The following is a 9,599-nucleotide window of genomic DNA, read 5'->3' as shown; positions in this document are numbered from 1 at the left end:
TCAGACGCTGGATGCAGCGAGTGAGATCGAAACACGCCGGCAGGAGGCAGAGCCGGGGAGGGAGTGGGCTCCGGGCGGGCAGCTGGCACAGGCCGCGGCTGGCGGGGCTCACGGCAGCGCGTGGTGGGGTCGGGGCACCAAGGGCTGGAGCAGGTGCCTCCATGTGGGGCTCAGCCTCCCCAAGGTTGGACTCACACCCCCGCCAGGGCGGCTGGTGAAATGTCACCTCGGTGACCCCTGGAAGTGCTGGGTCCTTCTCAGAGACCCTCCTGGGTGGGGCGACCTATCTGGGACCCCGGCCCCCAGGCCGGGGGGTGCAATGACAGAGGGTCCTGCAGGTGGCGGGGGGACCAGCCAGGGAGCGGCTGGTTCCCACCCCGACCCCTCTGAAGGAGGGCCGGCCTGCAGGGAGGGAGGGCAGGATGGACGGTGGGTGGTCTTTGGAGCCGCTGTGGGAGGAGCGAGCGCGTGCCCTCCCCTTCTGGGGCTGGCTCCGTGCCCATCCCAGACCCCTGCCCTCCTGCCGCCTGCCACGCACGGCGGACCCTGGGCCCGAGCTGGGCAGCCGAGGGTTAAGGGTGGGTGGGGCTCCCCTCGGGCGGGGCGGGCCCAGCAGCGCCTCGCCCCGCCCTCCCCTGCCCTTCTTTGCAGGCGACGGCGGCGGCACAGCTTGGGTCCGGCATGGGCACCGTGCACCGGGTGTCCTGGCTCAGGTTGGGGCTCAGGGGACCCAAGGGGCCAGCGTGGGGCCCAGGCCCCCTCGGGCCGTGCCAGTAACTGGGGTTGGTGCCTGCGGGCCATGGAAGAGCCTGGGCCCCCCAGTGGGCTCAGCCAGGACCAAGGTAAGGGGGCAGGAGGGACCCTGTGCAGGAGCTGTGGCCATCCCAGCTGGGAGCCCAGGGCTAGAGCTGTTCACTGTGACCCCTGACCCCTCCACAGCAGCATGTGCCCCCTCCCTGCAGGGGCTCCAGGAGTGCGGCCCTGTGGCCCACTCCCCACCAGCAGCTGCACACTCCTCGCCCCCACCCGCATCGGCTGCCCCTGTGCTGACATTGCAGAGGGGCTCCAGGCAGTCCTGGTGGGCGGCTGGAGGAGGTGGCTCCAGCCATGCCGACACGGTCCCTGATTGCCCCGAGCAGATACCACTGCCTAGAGGGGCAATTCTGGGGGTGTTGGGGCTGGTGGGCTCTGGCCTTCGGGGCCCCGGGGCTGTTCTGGCCCAGCCCCACCCCGCCTCTCTCAGCCAGGCGGTGGAGGCGGCCCTGGGCTTCGGTCAGCACCACGGACAGGGCAGCCGCCTTCCCTCCCAGGGCTTGCCGTTGTTTGCTGGGGTTCCGGCGTCAAAGGCTGCCGCGCCGGCACTGGCACCTGGGGTTGGAGAGTTGCTGCCACACTTTCCCGACTGGGGCTGGGCATGGCCTGGCAGACAGGGCAGCACGGGGGTGGACAGAGCCCTGGGGGTGCCCGGCTGCCCCACAAGGAGCTCGGGGGAGCAGGGCTGCTCCTGGGGCTTCCTGAGCAGGAGTCTTCAGACTGGGTGGGCAGAGCCTCTCTGGGGCAGGGTCTCTGTCCGCCCCAGACACAGCGCTGGCTGTGGGCCACAGTGGGGGAGACAGAGGATAAAAGGGGCCGGAGGCTGCAGCTGCAGCAGGAGTGACTTGGGCCAGATACCAGGAAGAACTTCCTGGTGAGGGGCTGGGTTTCCGCGGGGGTGGGAGCTCGCCTTCTGGTGATTTGTCTGGATCCTGGTTGTTCTGGGCCCAGTTGTGCCCTCTGATTGGAGTCACCCCGGGGAGGGCTGTGCCAGCACGTGGGGACATGAGCGTCGCTGCTGGGCAGACTGGGGCCGGGGCCACAGTGGGGCCTGCGATGCCTGTGTGACTCCGAGAAGGCACCGACGCTCTCTGAGCCCCCACGGGCGGGAGGGGCAGCGTGGGGCGGCTGCGAGTCTCCAAAGCGCGTGTCTGTGAAGTGCCCTCCCCGCCCTCCCGAGCTGCCCTTATGAATGGAGGCCGCGTGGCCGGGCAGACTGGCCCTCGTAGGACGGCTGCGTGTCTGGGTCACCCTGGTGCACCCACCCCCCGACCACAGCCCCACCCAGGCCCGGCACGTTGCTCCCCTCCTGGCCTGCAGAGAGCTCCGTGGAGCCACCGCCCTGGGCTGGCCCCCGGGCCCAGGACGCCTGCCTGCCACCGGGCAGGGCTGGCCGCTTCCTGGGGCCCTGACACACCGGGGGTCTGCAGCCGACGAGGGCAGCGGCCTGGTCCCGGGAGGGCAGAGGCTGAGAGCCCCCCGCCCCCGCCCCCCGGCCACAGCAGCGGGTCCCAGCAGTCTCCACGTGCAGCGGAGGACGGAGCAGATGGGCCGGTGTCCTGGGTCCGGCCTCCATCTGCACAGCTAATGAGCTGATGACGATGGTTTCCCGGCTCTTGGCACCTTCTGGAGAGCCGTGGGCCGGCCCTGCCCGGGCAGTGCCCCTCCTGGGGCAGGCGTGGGGGGGTGCAGGGACCTCCTGGGGGCCAAGCCCAGGGGCCCCACAGTCACAGGGTGGCTGGGGGAGGGGACGGCAGAGAGTAACCGCATGAGCCTGTTCCCTCCTGGGATCTTGCTTCCAGCACCGCGTACGTGGGCTCCTGCCAGCGGGACAGACTTCCTGTGTGGGAAAGGGTCGGGCACGGGCCACGTGGGGTTGCTGGGCACCACCCGGGATGGAGTCGCTTCTCTGGCTCCTGAAAGCCACCACTGGGCAGGCCCGGGCACGGGCCCCGCGTCCACCAGGTGAAGGCCTGGGCGTGGGGCAGGTGGAGCCCCTGATGCGGCACGTGGCCACACTGCCCTGGGGCTGGGTCCCCTCCGCCTGCTCAGACACTCGCGTGGCCCAGGCGCACACTCTGAGGGCCTCTGCCGTCTCCATGTCACACCGGCCGGGCCCCGGCTGCACCATTTCCTCCTGGAGCTCCATGGCACTGACTTTCAGACCCCTGATTTCGGGCAGCCCCGTGCCCTCCTGGGTCAGCGGGGGCGGGGCAGACGCAGGGACTGCCGCGCCGGCCCCCAAAGGGCAGAGGCACTGATGGGACCTGCCAGAGCAGGGGACTGGGGCGGGGCCACGTCACAGGTGCTGGAAGCTCGAGGAAGCTGCTCCTGGCCTCACGGTGGCCGGGCTGCCCGGCCTGGAGGAGTGGCCCAGCATCCGGCACGGGGCTACCTGGCCTGGCGGCTGCCCAGCTACCACCCTCCTTCCCCGCCCCGCAGGGCTCTGGGGTAGGGGCAGGGCTGGCTCCTCCCTCGCGGCCTCCAGGGCCCCCCGCAGAGCTGCAGCCCCTGGCCGGCAGGCGGTGGGCGCCCCCTCTCCTCCCAGCGGGTAGGCTGGGTCCTTCTGTGACTTCCAGGAAAGGCCCCACAGCTACCGTGAGCCCGGCCCCCTCTCCAGCTCCTCCCAGAGTGCCCTGGGCGGTGGCCCGCGGCCAGCATGAGCCATGCACCGGCCTCCAGAGAGCCCCTGGCCAGCGGGCGTGTGTCCCTCGCCGGCCGTGCCCTGCTCGGAGAGTGAAGAGGAGGCCACCCATGGCTTGTGGTGAGGACGGAGCCCCCAGGGACATGGGAACCAGGGACACCTCCAGGGACGGGGAGCTGTGAGATGGGCTGTTAACAGAGTCCTCGTCCCGACCAGACTGTCGCGTGTGATTAATGTCACTGCTGTGAGCTGAGCTGCCACCCACCGCCGGCGGAGGATGGAGGACGGAAAGGGGCAGGGAAGGGGAGCCCGTTCCAGGGGGAGCCCCGGGGAGGCCAAGACCCCGCCCGGCCAGCACGAGGAGGCCCCGGGCTCTGCGGGGCGGGCAGAGAAAGGCCAGATGTTGGGGCCTCCCTGGGCTGAAGTCACCAAGCCCTGTGGCGGAGGCAGGAGGGGGCAGAGTGGGGAGCTCCTGGGGCGGGGCAGGCGCTGGGAGCCACGGCCTCAGGGAATGTCCCGTCCACTTGCTGCCACTGCCAGCTGCTTGGGACATCTGTGAATGCGAGTTCCTGACGCTCGGCCCTTCCCCTGTGGCTGGGACAGCTCCGGACACCTGTGACTGTCACAAATCCTGTCCACCACTGCCCATGGGGTGATCCTCCATCTGGGCCCAGTAGGGGCCCCGATCCTTCTCAAAGCAGCGGGTGCCCCCCAGGGGAGTGCGCCCGGCTCTGCTGACCCTGCTCTGGGGGTCAGGCCCAGGGACGGGTCAGTTGGTGGGGTGAGCGGAGCGTGGCTGGCCCTCAAGAGTCTGTCCCCACCCTCTAGGACGCACAGCCCCTGACCCCACTCCAGGTCTTTGTGCACAGGCCGGGAGGGTGGGGCTAGAAGCGGCCCAAGTGAGCGGAGTCCTGCCGCCCTGCCTTCGGGGGCCCCTCCACCCCGAGCGAGCGCTGTGGGTCTGGGCCTCTCGCCCTCCAAACTCTCCCTCTGCTGACGAGGGCGGCTGCCCGCCATGCCAGGGGCGCAGCTGGAGGAGAAGGGCACATCCGGACAGGTGGGGCGCTAGTCCCTGCTGCTCCCTGCCCAGGCTTCTCTGGGGACGGCCAGGCCTGCCGACACCCCACTGCCCTGCTGCCGCCTGGCACAGCCACGCGGGGTCCTGCCAGGGGGGGCCTGAGGGAGCCGACTCACACTTTTTTTTTGTTTTTTTGAGAGAGTCTCACTCTGTTGCCCGGGCTAGAGTGCCGTGGCGTCAGCCTCGCTCACAGCAACCTCAAACTCTTAAACTCCTGGGCTCAACCCATCCTCCTGCCTCAGCCTCCCGAGTAGCTGGGACTACAGGCATGCGCCACCATGCCCGGCTAATTTTTTCTACATATTTTTAGTTGTCTAGATAAGTTCTTTCTATTTTTTGTTTAATAGAGACGGGGGTCTTACTCTTGCTCAGGCTTTTCTCGAACTCCTGAGCTCAAACGATCTTCCTGCCTCGGCCTCCCAGAGTGTTGGGATTACAGGCGTGAGCCACCACGCCCGGCCCCCGACTCACACTCTGATAAAGTAAAAATAGTCGGAGGAGGCGCCCAGACGTGCGGGGGGCGAGTTGCTTCTCTCAGATGGTTAAATCGTCTCTGCCATATGTGTGTGGGCCCGGCCTCCCTCGGTGGGGCGCTGGGCCAGGGGCCGGGATGATCCCGCAGGGCCGGGGCAGGTGGCTGCTTCCTCCCTCCTCCCCTCCCTGAGCACTGTCTGAGCGCCTCCTGCACACAGAGGTGGCCGCCGGGGACCACGGGGCTGTGCAGGGGACGGGGACCACGGGGCTGTGCAGGGGACGGGGCCCTGCTGCTGGCCTCTCTAACAGGGCAGACGAGGAAAGGGTCCTTCTGAAGCCGCTGTGGAGAGGCCAGGAAGTATCAGAAGAGGAAGGGGCTTCAGGGGGCCGGGCCAGACCTGGGGCGGGTGCCAGGCTGTCCCCCGTGTCCTGGGGTCAGTGGGGAGGGCGTGTGCAGTCCCTGCACCCCTGCTGTGGGGGGAGCCGTGGCACCTGCAGGCACCTGCGTACGTGCGCACAAGCGGGAAGGCTGTGGGTGTGATTCGAGGGCTTGTTGGAAGATTAAATTGATTTTCCAGCCCCCCAGGGAGAGGCGGGAGGCGGAGCTGCCCCTGGTCTCCTGTCAGTGCAGCCGGGAGGCCGTGTCGCCCGCTGTGTCGGGACAGGATCGGTCTCCACCGTAAACACAAAATCACACTGGCCCTGCCCTGGCTCCTGACCGCGTGGACTCCTTGTACTTCAAGCAGTCGCCGCCGACCCCTATAGGGCCCCGAGGAAGAAAGGAAGAAAGGAGGGGCTGCAGGGGAAACTGAGGCACAGAGACAGGGGAGACCCGCCCAAGGCCAGGGGAGGTCTGGGTGTCCTGCTTCCTGGCAGGCAGGGGCCGTGGGGTGTCGGCACGGAGCCCTCCTGTGGCCTCTCCCCAGCCGGGGGTGGCCCTGCCCGTTCACTTATCTGTCCTTGTGTGTCCATGCGCCAGGCTTCTCTCAGACCGAGGGTGGCAGCCGTGCAGTGCAGGGTGCTGGCTGCTGTCTCCCAGAGCGGGCTGGTGGCCGTGGCTCTCCTTGGTCCTGTCGTCCCTCCTGGCGCACACGTGCCCAGCGAGCGCCTGCTGTGTGCCGGGTCTCGGCCGTGCAATGACAGAGCAGGGCCCGGGCCCCGCGGTCCCAACAGTGCTGTGTGCAGGGACCTGGGGGGCAGCGAGCAGAGAGGCCGGTGCCCTGCCTCCCCCAACCCAGCTGCTGGTGCCCACCAGGCCTGGCCTGGGCCCCAGGGGTGGTCCTGCTGGCAGGTCTGGCCTCCTGTAAGGGCGAGCCCAGCTGCGGTGCTCCGGGCCACCTGGGACCCTGCGGGGACGTGTGTAGGACGGCGGGCCAGGCTGGGGGCTCTGCAGGAGGAGCTGGAGGCCGCCTGAGGGGCGCGGATGTGGTTGGGGCCTGAAGTCTCCTGAGGACCCGCAGGGCAGAGCGCGGTTTGGGGCAGCCAGTGCCGGCCGGGGCAGGCGGGGTGAGCGCGAGGCTGGCTGTGGCGAGGCGTGGGGGAGGCGTGGGCTCCTCCGTGGCCTTGTAGTGGGGGTTGGGGCCCCTCTGGCCTCCAGGTGTGGCCCTGGGCCTGCTTTCCGGCAGCCCCTGGGGTCGGGGTTTCTGGGGTCCCTGGCCCCGGCCTTGTGTGTGACCCTGAGGAAGAGAGGGTGGGGCTGGCTGGGTGACCCCACGTGGACGGGGGTCCTGGTTGGCGTTGCCCCGTTGTGCCTCTGAGGAGCTACAGGGAGGGGCTGGTGTGCTGCCCACGCGCGCGGGGACGAGGCTGTTGAGGACGGGGCTGCCTGTCCTGCGTGGGGCGGCCGAGCCGCCTGGGCTCAGGGCTGTTGGCAGCTCAGGCCGCGTGGCCAGCGCCCTGGGCGCGGCGTCTGCCTGGCCTTGGCACAGCTGTGCCCTGGGGGTATCCATGGCCCGGGCCACCCCTGGCTTTACTCCCCACCGCGGTTCTGTGTCCACCTGTCTTTTGGAGGGGGCGGGGGTCACCTTGGCCCTCAGGGCCGTGGGGGAGCCTCCGCGTCCTGCTTTCTGGGTCAGGGCAGATGAGCTGGAGCCTGGGCCCGGCGCTCGCTCTGTGCCCCTCTCAGAGTCCTGCTCAGGCAGGTGGGGGCACCTGAGCCCCCCAGCCGAGGGAGGCACCAGCTGTGGCTGACGGCTCAAGAGACGGAGGGGCCGGGGACAGCCTTGGGGGGCTTTGGTGGGGGTGGGAGGCGGCGTGCCCCAGACTGGGGCTGGGCCCGGGGTGAGGAAGGGCAGGGGCTTTCCGCCCGGGCAGGGAAGCAGAGCCGCATCTTCCTGGGCGCCGCCAGCTGCCGGCTTTAGAGTGGCAGCGAGTGGCCTGGGGCCTCCAGACAGGTGAGAAGGAAGGGGCCGGGCGAGGAGGGCCGTGTAGCTTGGGGCACCGGGCTGTGGGCCGCCCCCGTCCCTAGGTTTGTGGACCCGCCTCTTGGGGCTTTTGGGCTCCCCTGCACGGAGGCTGTGCTGTCGGGGCCTGCACCCCGTCTTCCTCAGGACTCCCAGGACTGGGCCCCCTTCCTGTCCCAGCGGCTAATGGCCCCTAATCTAATTCCACGCAGGAAGCATGAACAGTCAAAGCCTCTGTGACAAAGGCTCCTCACTGGGTCTGGGGTTTGGCTTTGAGTTGGTCACGTGGGACCTGGCCAGGGGTGGCCCTGGCTCTCTGCGGTCAGCCCGTAACTTCCCGGCTGTCCATGCACGGCCTGCCGCCCCCCAACCTCAGCGCCCCCCCAGCCCAGCTGCCCAGCCCCCGGCTCCTCCCGTCCCTGTTGGGAGAGACGCTGTGACAGTCCCGCTGGGGCCCCCAGAGCCTGGGGGTGGGCGGGGAGGAGGCCTGGGGGCTCCCAAGGGTGGTCACAGGCCTGGGCACGTCCAGGGACGGGCTACCGTGCTCAGACTGAGGTCTGCCACCCCCCGAAGCCCCGGCCGAGACTCGGGCGTGGGAGAGGCAGAGCCCACCTGCTGCCCCTGGGCTGCCTGCAGTGTGACCAGGGTGGGCTCAGTGGCAGGAGGGCCCTGGGGCAAAGTGGGCTGGGCTGCCCGGTGACCCTGGAGCAGCAGAGCTGTGTGTCCCATCCTCTGTGTCCTCTGTCCCCACTCCCTGAGCTGCACACAGAGCCGAGGCTCCTAGGTGTCCCACGACCCCAGGGGCTGCTGTGGTCTTCACTGGGGTCAGGCAGGTGGCCTTCGAGGTGGGGGCAGCCAGCTCAGCCTCAGGGCAGATGCCGTGAGGACAGTGCCCTGGGCATCGGGCCGCAGCAGTGGGCGGAGAGTGGCCAGGCTGGGGCTGCACAGCCGAAGGGACACAGGGAGTCCCCACCAGGGCTCAGGGAACCCACAGCCTCCAGCCCGTGCGGGGGTCACAGCTGAAAGGGGCCAGAAGGGTGTTGGTGAGCGGCCCCGCCCCGGCTGGGCCAGAACCGGTGCTGCCCGCCCGTGGAATTCAGGGATCTGCCGGGGAGGTCCTCCTCAGCCCGAGGGGTGTGGGGATGCGAACAGGGACTTCTCCGGGGCCCAGGCTGGGACAGCGGGGGTGGGACGCCAGCCTTGGGCACCCGGCGTGGGCAGGATGGCAGGGAGACCCGCCCACGGGGTCTGATCATGCTTCTCTGGGGGATCCATGGGGACCGTTGCCTCCAGCCTCACACCTGCATTCTTGGGGTTCCCAGGAGGGACCCCCTGTTGGTACCGTTGTCATTCCTCAGCCCCAGACGGGTCGGGGGCCTGGGCCTTGGAAAGTGCTGGTGCCTCCAGCCCACCCTGCCGCCCGCTGGGAGCTCCGGTGGCCTCAATCCTCGGCCAGCTGGGCTGGATCCCGCTGGGATTAGCGCAGGGGATTGGGCCGCAGGGTGGGCGGGGCAGAGGCCCTGCCCTGCCCCCAGCCCCTGGGACTCAGCCTCTTCAGGGACTCCTTGGTGGCCCTGGAGGGTAGTGGGCTGGCCTGGGGGCCGTCTGGGACAGCAGGTGGCAGGCGGGCCAATGCCACTGGGGCCTGGGAACAGCCCTGTGGGGGCTCTGGAGGGTGCTGACGGGGAGGAGGAGGAGGTGGAGGAGAGAAGGGGAGCCCCGCGGAGCCCCCGCGCCCAACACCGCCTCTGCCGGGCCTGCAGCTGAGCGCGGGGTGGCCCTCACTGGCCTCCGTGAGTCAGCCTCCGCCATCGTCTGGGCATGTCCGGCCCCTGGCCATCTACAGACAGCCGGGCCCAGAGCACGGTGGCCTGCCTGGCGGAGGTGTTCCTCTGGGTTGGAGGGAGCGTGGTGCTGTCTTCGAGGTGGCAGCTCGGCCCACTGGGTAAGCAGGGGCAGGGGCCGCCCAGGTGCCCAGGGAGGGTGGGGCCACTCCTGGAGGTGTGTAAGACTCGGGGCCTCCCACTCCCTGGTCTTGGGCTCAGTGGGTCCAGGGTGTCAGCTGGCCCCACCCCTCAGCTGCCCGGAGGCCCCAGCCCAGGTGGCAGGGGGTCAGGTTGGGACCCTGGTCCAGTGTGCCGTGTGGGGGATGCAGGTGGCTCCGAAGCTTTGCTGAGGGGGTCCCTGG

Source organism: Lemur catta, chromosome 3, assembly GCF_020740605.2.
Source record: "Lemur catta isolate mLemCat1 chromosome 3, mLemCat1.pri, whole genome shotgun sequence".
NCBI lineage: Eukaryota > Metazoa > Chordata > Mammalia > Primates > Lemuridae > Lemur > Lemur catta.
Note: the sequence above shows the minus strand (reverse complement) of the source record.